Source organism: Myotis davidii, unplaced genomic scaffold (genome assembly GCF_000327345.1).
Source record: "Myotis davidii unplaced genomic scaffold, ASM32734v1 scaffold304, whole genome shotgun sequence".
In the NCBI taxonomy this organism is placed as follows: Eukaryota; Metazoa; Chordata; class Mammalia; order Chiroptera; family Vespertilionidae; genus Myotis; species Myotis davidii.
Window position 1 is genome coordinate 166,745 of NW_006297661.1, and position 14,804 is coordinate 181,548.

The following is a 14,804-nucleotide window of genomic DNA, read 5'->3' on the forward strand; positions in this document are numbered from 1 at the left end:
GTTTTCTGATGGAGTCTTTAGGGTTTTCTATGTACAGTATCATGTTATCTGCGAATAGTTACAGTTTTACTTCCTCCTTTCCAATTTGGATGCCTTTTATTTCCTCTTGTCTAATCGCAACAGCTAGCACTTCTAGTACTATGTCGAACAGGAGTGGTGAAAGTGGGCATCTTTGTCTTGTTCCTGTTCTTATGGGAAATGGTTATAACTACCCCTTTTTAAATACAAACCAAGTCCAAAGCACATTGCAAACATTATCCTATTCACCATGAAGAGTTGGCACTTAAAAAAATATATTTTTTATTGATTGAGAGAGAGAGAGAGAGAGAAACATCGATGTGAGAATGAAACATCCATCAGGGTCCCTCCTGCACACGCCCTACCAGGGATTGAGCCTACAATCCAGGCATGTGCCCTGACCGTGAACCGAACCGGCAACCTTTCAGGGTCCGGGACAAGGCCCAACAAACTGAGACACACCGGCCAGGGCAAAAGTGGGCATTTTTATCCTCATTTTACAAATGAAGAAACTGAGGCTCAGAGGGCTTAGGAAATTTGCCTGAGAACACACAGCTATGAGAGGCAGAACCAGGATTCTAATCCAGAATGTCTCACTGAAAACACCAGTACTTTCTGCTCATTAGTCGCCCCTCCAGAGAGATATTTCTATGGATACCTACCATTTAGCTAACACAAATGTCTTTACCTTGAATTTTAATGCTGCCTAAGGCATTTCCAGCACCCTCTCAGATCTTACCTCCTCTGGGACTAAATCCTCGTCTTTAACTTGTAGTGATGTTCTTGCCTTTTTTCCCCTCAAAGATAAAAGCTGGAAACAGTGTGTGGCAATTCCTGACTGTTGGCACAGAGTCACAATGGGTCTCTATTGATTTTTTTACATGTATAAAACTAAAATCCAATATTTTCATTGATCGAATGAAAAGTAAAGTGTTTCAAAAGCATAAAGACCAGTTTTCTCTAGCTGACTGCTACATTCAATCATCCTGTCTCAAGTAATAAACACTGGCACATGGAAAACTCAAAACTAAAAATCTGGTCAGGAAGCCGGAAGTGGACAAAAACTAACATAATTTTGTATGCCAGTTTTGAATAGTTGTGGAATTATTTTGGTAAAGATGTGCTAAACTGACACTCAGTAGGCCTATATCAAGTTGTCATAAGAAGAGGCTGTTAAATTGTTTAAGGACTAGGAGAAACCAAATGTTTTGCTATCAGCCAAAAGCAATGAGAATACAATTCTAAGATAAGAGAACTAAGACTTCAATAAGCAAACTTTCCAAGAGAAAAGTTATGTTACAATTTATATTTAATTGTTGGAAGATTATTTTCTTGTCTGGTGGGTGCTAAATACAAACATTCCTATAAAAACAGAAATGCCCATCCTGTATCTCCTTGCTACAAGGGTTTTAAACACCCTTGCTACAAGGGTTTTAAAATATTATGTTGTTTAAACCAAAAACTGACATGCATTATCAGCAACTACTAGAAGCCAGGGGAAGCCTGGAGCAGATTGTCCCTCCGTGCCTCCAAAAGGAGGAGTTCTGTCGATACATTACATTTAGACTTCTAGTCTCTAGAACTGAGACAATAAATAGTTGAAGTTTTAACTCCCCCCAAATTATGTTGTTTAGCAAGAATTTTATCTCTTAAAATGAAGCATGAGTTAGATTGAATTATATTATTTTGATGTGTTAATACAAAGGAATGCCCCAGTCCAAAGTAAACCTACAAGTTGATATGGTCCATCATTCTACATTTTAAACAGTATTACTTGCGTTTCACAAATGCATAATCTAAATGCTGTTCAATACAGTAGCTACTAGCTGCATGTGGCTATTTGAATTAATTATAATGAAATAAAATTAAAAATTAATTTCCTCTATCGCACTGGCCATATTTTAAATATTCAGTAGCCATTGGTGGCTAGTAATTATATAATGGAGAGTACAGACATACAGCATTTCCAACAATGCAAAAAGATCTACTGGAAAGTGTAGGTCTAGAAAGATGAGACAGAGTAGAGAATCACTGCTACAAACCGGCTTCTATTTAAAGAAATCCCTGGCTTCTCCTCCAACACTGACTTCATAACACTCATAAAATGACAGCTATACTCCACAGTCCCATAAATATCACTTTCTTGGATTGACAATCTAGAGAAACCTAACAACCAGTGCTTTATTATGCAGTGTCAGATCAGCACCTAGTTTGGAGATGCTATTGCCCTGACCTTTCTGTTGGCAAGAGTTATCTAGTGCAGTTCCATTTGTCTGCATTAGAACACACTTGGGGTGAGAAAATGGAAAACATGATGCTCCCCCTTCAGCAATGACCCAGACTTACCCAGTGTTCCTTTCGGGATTATTCCCAAGTGACTAAGAACCACTTTTTACACCAGCAACAATCCTGAACTTTTTAAAATCACAATAAGCCTTCAAGATAATAAAAGGATTTGGTCCTGAATAGAGGAAAGCTATGCATTTCTCCAGTTCTCATAGTCTGTCATTGAGCTAGAAACAATGTATTAAATACATTTTAAATGATTGCTCAAAACAAGTCCACCCAGAAGTCAGACGATCAATATTCCACAGTGTGCCTACAGCTCTCAAAACAGGTTTAGAGACTTTATATTATAAGGTTTCAAAATTCTCATAAATATAATTAAGGAATACATATTTGTTTCTTGCCTGAATTAAAGTCTCCAAATACATTTGCAAATCTTTTTGATAATTTTTCTCAAGACCAATGTTTTGGCACTTATCAAAAACTTTTAAAATACTTTTTTCCTAAATAAGGGCTCAATGTCCATATTATCTTATAAGAATGGTGAAGAATAAAAATTAAGCTGAGTCCTGCTATTAACGCAGCCCGGATCCACTTTGTAATAGATTGTCCCCACTAAACGGAAGTGATAGCCCATGTGAGTCCAGATATGTCATGCCATAGATCCTTGAGAAGCAGCAAAACATGTTTGCTCTGCATTAACTTTGATAATTTTTAACTTTTCTACTTATAACAAGTTTATGCAACATGTTATGCTTAAAGCATAAATCTAAAGAAAAACAATATTATATTAGTACAATTACAAATATAACAGGAACTCTGACCTAAGCAAAAATTAAAGCTTGTGCGTATGGCATGGCTCTTTTGAGAAACATTGGCTCCAAGAGAGACTTGTAGCCAAAGAAGATTTGGTGGTTTCTCCCTAAGCCCCTGGCAGTGACCACTTCAGAAAATTAAGTAGTTTATGGAGCACATACTCTCGAGACATTCCCTTGCTTGATTAGATGAGGCAACAATACAATGTGGATGTGAATTCTAAACAGATGGGGAAAATAATCATAGAGAAGGAGCTGCTGGCTTTGGCCAGACTGTAAAAGGTTCTCCTAATGGGCAAGCAAAATACACCTCATCGACAAAGAAGTTTGAGGAGATCTGGCCACTAAAAAGAAAGAACAAAGTTAAATGTCCGACCGCTGGAGAAGAGAACGAAGGTAATGATAGGAGGGAGGGACAATGCGGGGCTCCTGGGTTGCTGGAAATATTCTATTTCTTGACTGGGGTAATGGCTACACAAATTTGTAAACTTGGAATAATTTTCAAGCTCTGTGCTTAAAATGTGTGAAATTTTGTGTGTATATGTCAGACACCTTTTTTTAATATGTAAAGAAGTTAAACACCCCCTTCCTCAACAGAGAGTCATACAGACTAACCTCAGAATCTTTGTGGGTTTCTATGAAAAAAAAAAGCAACAAAAATGAATTTGTCTAGTGTAACAGTAGACCAAGTCATTGAGTCGGACACTTTGTTATGGTGACATTTCATCCTATGAGGTCCCTTTGTGAACATACTGGTGCTGTGAGTCCAAGCTCATTGCTGCATACTAAACAAGATATTTTATGTTGGACTGTTTGGTACTAACCAACGCAGCTGTCAGTCAGCAGACATACCTAGAGGGCCTTGTGGGTGCAGAGCATTGTCTGCCCTGGCCAGTGTGCGAGATAAGTATTCTGCCCACAATGAAATAAAAATAACATGTTTTTTCCCCGTAAGTAACATATCAGCAAGTGTAAAATAATGCAATCACATGAATCAAGTTGTATATGCTATGTCTCTTCCACAATTCATTCCTTTTTGTCCCTCAGCAAATTCACTCAACACCATTTTTACTAGATCTCCTCCATCGCACTTGCAAGTCTTCTCTAAACTTGAATCCTGTGGCACCCTCTTCGTTGATCCAAACACTAAACTCTTTCTGCAGATAATTTAGTAATTTAGTTGAATTGGCAAAACCGTCAAGCCTTTGATTTTGAGGGAGGGCTCTACAGCCAGACTATATGGGATATTAAAACTATCAGTGAATTAAAACTTCTTTATTGTTTATGTCAGATGTGTGAATATATTAGGCTGAAATATAAGTAAATAAGAAAACCTCTTTTAGTGGCTTTTAAGTGCATCCTCATTTGTGCCAGCTGCTTGATCTGTATACATTGCTACATTATAGGATCATGAGTTAAGCCAAAAGAATGGGATGATGTGATATAAGCCATCACGATTGTGTATTCTGCCTCATCAAGGAAGTGGCAGTTATCTCTGCTATTCTCAAAAGCAAAGGATACATCATCAAAGGAGTCATAAGGCATCAACCTTCCTTTAAAATTTATAGTCTCCTACAATTTTGCATGTCTGTATGTCAGTGAATTAATATTACAAGTGTTCATTAATTTCTGACACTCAGTGGACTATGTAGAAAACAATTCAAGTATGTTAAAGGTGGATCATCCATTTAGGACACATTTATCAACATCAATAAAATAATATTCCAATTTAATGTGTGTGTACTTATGTTGCTTGCATTCATTCCCAGATTCTATTTGTCTTCATTTTGCCCCAAAACTTGTTTCTGAAAATATTTGCACGTATTCCCCTTGCTTCTCTCTTAAGTGATTATCAACCACTTAGGAAGTTCACAGTCACGTTATTATAGTGACAACAGAACCAAATATCCCACCCCCAGAAAAGCATTTATTCAGGTAATTTTTTTAAAAAGCTACTACAGAAACATGATCACACTTTCAGAAAATTAAGACAAGGAGAAAGACTGTAGAAGAGATAAAAATAAAAGAAACTAACAAACCATAGAAGGGGGTTTTTTTGTTTTGTTTTTTTAATCTTCACTGGAGGATATACCTTTAAAAAATTGATTTCAGAGAGAGAGGAAGGGAGACAGGGAGAGAAAGAAAGAGTGAGAGAAACATCAATGTGAGAGAAAAATATTGATCAGTTGCCTGCTATACACTCTCCAACCAGAGATCGAGCCTGCAACCTAGGTATGTGCCCTGACCGGGAAAGGATCCCCAGACCTTTTGGTGTACGGGATGACACTCCAACCAACTGAGCTACCCAGCCAGGGCCTCCTAGAAATTTTAAGTCATGAGCAAACAAAAGTAGATTATGTACTTTAGTATTCAATAGAGTCATATTCAAAATTCATAAAGCCTTTAAATCTTATTTATTTTTATGTAAACCTATTTCAAAATAAATAGTTCTTAATAACTTTAAAATTTCAGAGAAAATGTTAAGGTTTTCATTGCACCAGGTTTTTAAAATTATAATTTCCACAGTAATGTGATTTGCAGTATAACATTCTAGCTGCTGCTGAAAATGACAATACGCTGATACCTACATAGCTCTGCCCTACACACATTTGTCATATATATTTGTCTTTAAATAATATCTCTTATCTTTTGTCTATTTCACTTAATTGCCTACACATTTCTAATAGCTCCATTTGCTAATTTCTCTTTATTGAAATGTTAAATATTGTTTATGAGGTCCTTAAAAGCCTTCCCAAAATATTAACTACATATTATAGTTATTGATTTTCATAAGGAAAAATCAATGTTTGAAAAAAGAAAATGTATTTTAAATGTTTACATTATATTCTATGAAACAGTCTTGAACAGAATTTTTTTGGTAAACCATGTTGCAGTCTTTTACCAATGTCCTCTGGTTCGGTATAAATGATATGGTACATTTGCATTCAAATTCATGGAACTTTTCAAATCTGTTTCCCATTTAGCTGGCCAGCCAAAAACAATATTTTCATTTGTAAACAGCTGTTTCATAATCAGCTCTTTTGTACTATGTGGAATTCCATAAAAGATAAAAAAAATTATTTAAAATACAGGAATTGCATTAATCCACTGCAAATCATTGATTAGTTTTTGTATACTACCACACAGTTTAACTTATAAGGAAAGATTTTAAGGAAAATTTAATCTTGTGTCCAAATATAACATTACTTTAAACATGAGGTCATCTAAACATCTGTCTCCAATATATCACTGGGGATTTAAATCAAAAGTCTGCTAAACATGTACAATCATTTTGAAAATAAATAACAGGACAAATTTTGTCTTGATTATGATTATCATGCATTTTAAAAGGAAACATTTATTCTAATAAGAAAAGTCTGAACTAATTTAAACTTTATTGACATTAAGTAGTTTCATACAAGAATAAGATATTTCATTTATTTGCTGCTTAACAATATTTATATTTTAACATTTCAACATTATGCCCTATTCCTTTATTTATTTATATATTTTTAATTGCAAAATATTTAAGGAAAATTTTCAAGACATAAAATGTTTCCACTCAGTAACTGAAAAACTAATAATATTCTTTCTGAACTTTCCTTCCTTTAGGGTAAATATGAATCCTCAACAAGAACTAAAACAGTTCTATTCAGTTAATTTAATCTTGCTTTATGCTCTAAAATAAAATAAATATGGCTAATTTCAAAAGACAGTTAAGGCAATAACTTCACTCCAAGACTTTACAATAAGCAAAAAATCAATGTATTTTTAAGAGAATTTAATTAAACTTAAACCCTACACCTTACTGTAGAATTTCATTTGTGTCTAATAAGTTAGAATATTTTAATTCAGCAATAGGATTACTTCAAAAACCAGTTAATATGTAAGATGAATTAGCATTAAAAATAAACCAATATGCTTAATCTTCAAAACAGTTTCCAAAAGTAAACAAACATTAGCAGTTGAAAAGCTGGAGAAAAACAAATTAAAACATCACTGAATAATACATTCTAAAAACAAACACACTATAGCTTTCCCTAATGTGACAGAAATCACCAAAAATCCAGCTGAAAAGGATATTAGTGTCCAGGCTGATAAAATTGTCACAAACTATAACTGTAAAAGGTGGTAGTTATGGGTTTCTGAACAGCCTCAATTCTTTTCTTCTTCCTGCCTATGTTTGGATCAGTTGATAGCATGGGCCATGGGAATTTCAGGTCATGTATTCTGCCTTGGTAAGAGAATCAGGCTAAGAACTTTCCAGCACTGTGTATGGAACGACTTAAAGGCAAGAAGTGTGTCTTCCTCATCTTGGGTGCCCATTGCCTAGAACAGCAGCTGACACATATCTGCAGGTTGGTAATGCGTGGTCAATGCACAAATGAGTTAATATCTAACTAAAAACCAAGAAATTTTGCCCTGGTTCAGTTTAAACTGCCTATTAATAAACTGCCTTAGTTTTCCCACCTACAAAATGAGGCTAATTTTTTACCTCCACCCTCACTGAAGTTTTATGAGAAATGAATAAAAATATATGTGCAAAAGTATCTGGAAAACTCACAGTAGTAAACAAGTGTAATTATTATGATGATTAGCAGCAATACATTGTGGGACAAAAGTAGGTTTACAGATGTGAGTAGGTGAAATCGAGGTTATTCCTGTAATATTATTTATTAATTATTGTATTATTTTCCATAAGAAAAACTGTAAACCTACTTTTGCCCCACTCTGTATATGTAGGTTAAAATTATATATGCAGAGAAACTGAATGTGAGATAAAGTATTTATTTAAAAAAATTATTTTGAAGAAGCTTCAAATTGAATTAACTTGCTCACCAAAATAAGGTAACGTGTTGAAATATAGACAAATTCACTTTGGAAATAAAGAACTGGGGGCTAAGAAATCCCTTCAGAAATGTTATCTTGTGGTTTCATTGTTTTAAACTTTATAAGATTTTGAGAACTTGATAATTAATGTTTTGAGGGATTACCAGGAAGAAATTCAAATGTTCTTATATAGTTAATACAACTGAGTTTATCCCAGATATTAGCTTTCTCATTCCAAAAAGTTAATAATGTACTAGAAGGCTAAAGATGCCTATTTAGCATAAGCAGCATAAAAATCATCTATTCTTGTGTTGCCAGTGGATTTCTCCAAAACTTAAACAAGCACAGATATGATCTAAGTGGGAAATGTTTGAAGTTATACTGATCTTTGTGTTAAAATAGCACATATTAATCTCTATTATTACTTCTGTCAATAAATTAACTCAAACTTAAAAAAAAAAAACACTAACATGTAAAAAATAATTTGGCTTTAGTATAGTTTCCAGTTGTACAACTTTCTCTGCACTTTGGAATCAGCTGGAACAATTTTTAAAATCGTAAGTCCTGGGCCCAACACCCCCTCTCCCCAAAGATGCTGATTTAGTTGATCTGGGGCGTGGCCCGGGCATCAGGATTTTTAAAGTTATTCAGGTGATTCTGAGGTGCCATCAAGGCTGAGAACCAGTGCCCTGGAACATTCTTGGAGGGAAGAATCCTAATAATAACAATAAACTGCCCATCGAAGGGGACATACTTGTGCCAAGCAGCTGGCTAAGCACTTCACAACAGTTTTATGGGAAAAGATTGCTACTAATGCCTATTTTATGAATAAGGACGGTTAGAAGGGGTAAGACACTCTCCCAAAGTCCTGCTGCTGTTCCTGGGCTGAGAGAGAACTGCAGGGCAGTGGGAACTGTGTCGCTGACTGCCACCCTGGTAGGAGCTATGCCTTAAACCAGATTCTATTTAAGGGCGAGTCAGAGTGCCAGTGAACCAAAGTGATGGCAGAATTACCTTTGGGGATATAGAGACACTAAAGTTAGCAAGATATTAGAAATGCCCATTTTTCCCCTTAGCCTGGCTGTCAGAATAAATTTCAAACTTTCTCAAAATAGTAATGTTGAGGCAAAAAACACTCCCAGGCAGTGTTCTGGTCTAGCTGCATACCTCTCGGTCGTCATGGACACAGGATGGAACAATGAAATCATTATTTGACTATTATTTTTTAGTTGCTAGTCAGCATAGGATTCTGTCTGCAAACTGTATCTCTGCATTCCCTCTGGATCAGGGGAGCTGTCCCTCCTGGTAGTGACAGAATAACCACAAACAACACGAGCCCTTCTCAGGGGACAGTCATCTTTATCTGTCAATATTAGTCAGTTGAGAAACAGAGATGCAGGCAGCTGAAAAAACAGTCTGACCGTTTTAAGTTTACAGGTGGCCTTCTAATGGAAAGTTTTACACACTGAAATTCCTTTTTCAAGTTGAAAACGTTTGGACAAAAAGGGACAGAATTTGGCAGTATTTTAATGCAACGTGTCTAACAAGCTTGCGAAAACAAAATATCACATTTTAGAGAAGCTTGGTGAACCAAGCACCAGCCTCTGGCAAGCAGACTCCGCTAACTGTTACCACCCTTCCCATGCTGCACATTCCTCATGGTTAAAATCAGATCAGCCACACGTACCTGTTATCACAGGGCCTGGTATACACAGCACACTTAAGAAATGTTTTCTGAATGAGTTCATGGACGTTGGGGAGAACTAATTCAAAAAATATTTCTGAAAATCAAATTCTGTACACAGTAACATAATAATGTCAGCATGTAAATAACAGGTCAGCAGCTTAAAGCCCAGCTAGAAAGTATTTTGATATGTGTGTTTATTTGCTCATGCATGTGAGTGTGGGTGTGCGTTGTTTGCTTGGGAGAAACCAGGATGAAAACACCAAAAGGCATTAGACTGACAATTCTATAACCATTAGCAGTAAGGATCAGACACTTGGGGTTCCGTGAAAGATACCTGTTGTGCTTTCCCCAACATTTGGGGCAATGAAGCAGACAGGGCCAGTTTATTTTGTCGGTGGCTCAAAACCTTTTTCCTGACTGGCCTATCGTAACTTAAACTTTTTGTGGGGAAAGGCACTGCTTGGAGCCTATCCCAAGGAGTGAAGTACAGTTAATTAAATTGATCAATTTAGCTACTACAATAAAATTTTCCCACAATAAAATCAGGGTTTTAAAAACCAGATTAGACGGCTATTTACAAAAGTCAGAAGAGTGTGGGGAGCCATGATGGATAGTCCTGGACAGTCCCTGCGGGAGAACATTGAATGTTGGGGTTGAGGGATTGGAAAAAAATACAGAAACTAATGAGAAAAGGAGAGACGGTTAATTATAGGTTTGGGTAATAATTTTGCCTTCAAATCTTGGGGAAAGGGCTGACAGACCCTAGTAAATCTATAAATCAGCAGTTGTCAATCAGGTGGTCTCTCTATCACTGGGTGGGATATTGAAATAGCTAAGTTAAGAACAAGGTCTTTATTACTTGTCTTGGTTAATAATGCTTGATAAAATTTGCTCCAAATAATACCCTGCAATTTTAAGATCCCCAAATTACTATGAATGATGAATATAATTGAATACCTACAAAAATATAAATGCCTTTCTCTTTTAAAGAAAGTAGGTCTTGGGGGAAGGGAGCAACTCAAGTTATTTGATAGGCTGACCTGTGGGACATGAATTGAGAATCACTCCTATAGACCCTCTATGGAATATTGAAAAGGAAATTTCCAGAAGCAACCTAATGACTCTATTTTGGGAATAGAAAGACCACTACATCTGGTGAAAACTAAGATTATATTAATTATATCCAGGTTTGAGAACAAAACAAAACTCTACCACCCCAAATTAGAATTGAGCAAAAATAAGATTAAGTTTCTAGAAGGTAAACACAAAAATACAGTTTACATTATAAATTGTAGAGCAGAATTATAGTTAGCATATGCTCACTATATAGTGTGTCACTCATCTATGAATATATTTTTAGATGTTTGGAATATGCCTAAATACTTCTACGTGTTTTCCTCCCCATTAATAACTCTTACCGAGTGCTGGGCACAATTATAAGCATTTTACATGTATCAACCAACTGATCCTTCCAACAACCTTATGAAGTACACTGCAATGTATCTCTATTTTATTGATGAAGCATGGAAAGTTTAAACTGCCTGCCCAAGGAAACACATCTAAGTGAATGTTAGAGTCAGAATCTGATGCCAGGTAAAGCATCCGAATCCCCTCAGGCCACCAACTCCCTGCATTACCTCTACTCATTCTGTAAGATAAAGTTCACTATTAAAACATGGATGTCTCTTGATAGAGTGCCATATTTTCCTCTTTGTTGATTGATCTCATTTGTACCTATTTCATTGCTTAGTTCCCATAAGTGTACTCAAAAGTTTGCCATCTATGTAACTATTTTTGGAAAGCTATGTAATTTCCAAAACAAAGATCTGAGAACAAAAATGAGGTAGATTAATGTTTTCATATATATATATTTCAAACACACATACACACACGCACATGCATGCACACGCATGCATGCAAATGAGTTAAATAGCTCCTTGGGATAGCAGAGTAGGAACTTAGTAGATAAGAAGAGAAAATTAAGATTAGGTTGCTATGACCCCACTGAAGAAGTACCCTGTCATGTGACTACATGTTTCTCTATGTATCTGCAACACATGTGGAAATGGCTCAGCTATTCCTGAGTGGGTGTGGGGCAAGTGGAGCGATTGACTTAAAAAAACACAACTAACACAGTGGCCTTTGAACTTGAGAAAAAATACCTACTTCCAAACAGTAAACAACTTAACCATCAGTCTATACTTCTTATTACCATCCCTAGAAAACCAGGCATTGGGAAGAAAGAAGGCCACATTCATGTGTAGTCACGATGCAGGAAGACATGTATTCAAGCTTGCAGAATCAATGGGAATTTAAGTACCTAGGATTAAAGTCCCTCCAAGATTGACTTAGAGCAGTGGTTCTCAACCTTCTGGCCCTTTAAATACAGTTCCTCATGTTGTGACCCAACCATAAAATTATTTTCGTTGCTACTTCATAACTGTAATGTTGCTACTGTTATGAATTGTAATGTAAATATCTGATATGCAGTATGGTCTTAGGCGACCCCTGTGAAAGGGTCGTTCGACTGCCAAAGAGGTTGCAACCAACAGGTTGAGAACCGCTGACTTAGAGCAATCAGAGCAGGAAAACTAAGACCCTTTGGATTTCCATTTTCTCCGTTTGCAACTATCCCATATAATAAAAGGATAATATGCAAAATGACCCTAATGGCAGAACTGGGAACGACCGGTCACTATGACATGCACTGAGCACCAGGGGGCAGATGCTCAACGCAGAAGCCACCCCCTGGTGGTCAGTGTGCTTCCACAGGGGAGCGCCACTCAGCCAGAAGCTGGCTTATGGCTGGCCAGTGCAGCGGCAGTGGTGGGAGCCTCTCCTGTCTCCGTAGCAGCACTAAGGATGTCCAACTAGTGGCTTAGGCCCATTCCCTGTTAGTCGGACATCCCCTGAGGGTTCCCAGGCTGCCAGAGGATGTCTGAGATCTCTCGAGGGGTCCCAGACTGTGAGAGGGTGCAGGCCAGGCTGAGGGACTCCCTCGAGTGCATGAATTTTCATGCACCGGGCCTCTAGTTAAGAATAAAAGGAATAGTAGGCAGGGTGGTTTCTGGGGTAATGTCTGAATTTGGTGGCAGGTGAGCAGCAATGATTCTTCTCACCACTGATGACATGCATCAGGCATGGAGGGAACTGCACCAGCTCTTTCAGATAATTTAAGAAACAATGCATGCTCTAGTACCTTGATGAAAGGTTTAAAGTTTTTTTAATTAACACTCAAAATTGAGAACCAAAATAAACTGACATTCATTTGGTCATCTATATATTCATTCAACTAATTTTTTTTGAGTACCTATCCTATACCAGGTTCTGTTTTAGGTACTGAGGATATAGCAGGGTACCAAACAGACCATGATGGTTATTCTCAGGAAGCTTATTGTTTACTGATAGAAATATGAAGACCATGTCTTAATATGTCATTATTGTACATCAAGTTTATTATTATTAATTAATTAATATTACACATTTTTACATTTAAATAAACATGGCAGTGTTACAGCTCAACCAAAAGTTGCTGTTTCAATTCCTGGTTAGGGCACATGCCCAGGTTGCAGGTTCAATCCCCAGTGGGGGCCGTGCAGGAGGCAGCTGATCTGTGGTGCACTCTCACATCAATACTTCACTCTCACATTGATATTTCTCTCTCCTCCTCTTTCTCTATATCTAAAAATCAATAAAAATGTATTTTTCAAAAGTGTGACTTCCCTCATGTTTATTCAAATGTAAGAATACATAAATTCATTTAAACTGCACAAATCATAACCCAAAAACAGACATTTTCCAGTGTAGGAATTGTTAATTTGCTAACAACCTATGTACACTAATGACCCCTGCAACCCCCATTTTCTCCAAACTTGAAGCCCCCTTTATTACACAGTTCCTTGGTTCCCACTTCCCTTTTGGTCCTCTTCTGCTGTCTGACTATTCAACCTTCATACATACACCCACTCATCCATCTGCATGCATATGTGCCAGGAACAAATATGTGGAGTGAGAATCTCTGGAATCCATTTACTTATCCCTTAGGACCAGAGTCTCTCTGAGGTTGAAAGAGACCTAAGATGCTTCTACTTGTTAAGACTCTCAATATGCAAAAAAGTAAAGAACTGCCAAGCTAAAGGCCTTATTAAAATACAGTTTATTTTAGATACCTACATTTTACATATTAATGCATTTAACACACACAATTGCAATGACAAAGGCAATAACTTTATGTCTAGTTGTATTAGAAAGAAATGTCAAAAGTTTAAATTTATGAGGTACTCTGTGAACCTGAGGCCCTATTCAAATGGCCCTTCTGGCCCTGCTCGCAACCTTTTCCTCTCAGCTTCTGGCACATCCCTAACTCATTGCCAAAGTAAAGACACCAGGCTGTCTCCACATATGAGCACTCAATCTCATTCCCTACTGCTAGCATCCCTAGAAATCTCCAGGGAAGTAAACCTCACAAGAGCACAGGACCCTAGACTTAGGCTTTAGGCTCTTAAACGCCCTGGAGTTCAGGGCTCCTATAGGTGGTATTTCACACTTAGTACAAGTTTTAAAAAATAATATTTTTGTGGCTCCCCCACAAATTAAATAACATGATGTTCTAGGGGAAAATGCACCCTGATTGCAAATCATTAACCTAAAACTACAGATTCCTGGAACATGACTTACACATTTATGGCATTACATGAAACTATATTTTTCTCATCCATGGTAACTGCATTTCTTTTTTTTTCCTTATATATTTGCCTTATATGTTTTTCCTATACAGGGCAACTGTGAGTCTTTTTAAAAAAATTTTAGCTTGGCCAAAACCGGCTTGGCTAAGTGGATAGAGTGTCGGCCTGTGTACTGAAGGGTCCCGGGTTCGATTCCGGTCAAGGGCATGTACCTGGGTTGCGGGCACATCCCCAGTGGGGGATGTGCAGGAGGCAGCTGGTCGATGTTTCTCTCTCATCGATGTTTCTGACTCTCTGTCTCTCTCCCTTCCTTTCTGTAAAAAATCAATAAAATATATTTAAAAAAAAAAAAATTTTAGCTTGCTCGCAAAAAAACTTGCCATCCATTTCTAACTTACATAAATCATGGAGAGTAACAGATTCCTTTTTGAATTTAGAATCTCCACTAATAAAAGACAAATATGCTAATTGACCGTAACTTTT

At 36.9% G+C, this 14,804-nt stretch overlaps 1 long non-coding RNA gene across 5 annotated transcripts in view; it reads right to left on the minus strand.

Annotated features, from left to right (window-relative positions):
• Window positions 1–14,804, minus strand: part of LOC107184593 — a 32,355-nt gene that overhangs the window by 10,761 nt on the left and 6,790 nt on the right. For 4 of the 5 annotated variants that reach the window (XR_001515488.1, XR_001515486.1, XR_001515485.1 and 1 more), the window contains exons 3-4: window positions 11,803–11,956; window positions 2,365–2,520 (exon numbers count right to left, since the gene is read on the minus strand). This is a non-coding gene — a long non-coding RNA (uncharacterized LOC107184593). Of the gene's footprint in view, window positions 1–843; window positions 1,381–2,364; window positions 2,521–11,802; window positions 11,957–14,804 lie in introns of those variants that run through there. The other variant, XR_001515487.1, reaches the window with a different exon arrangement.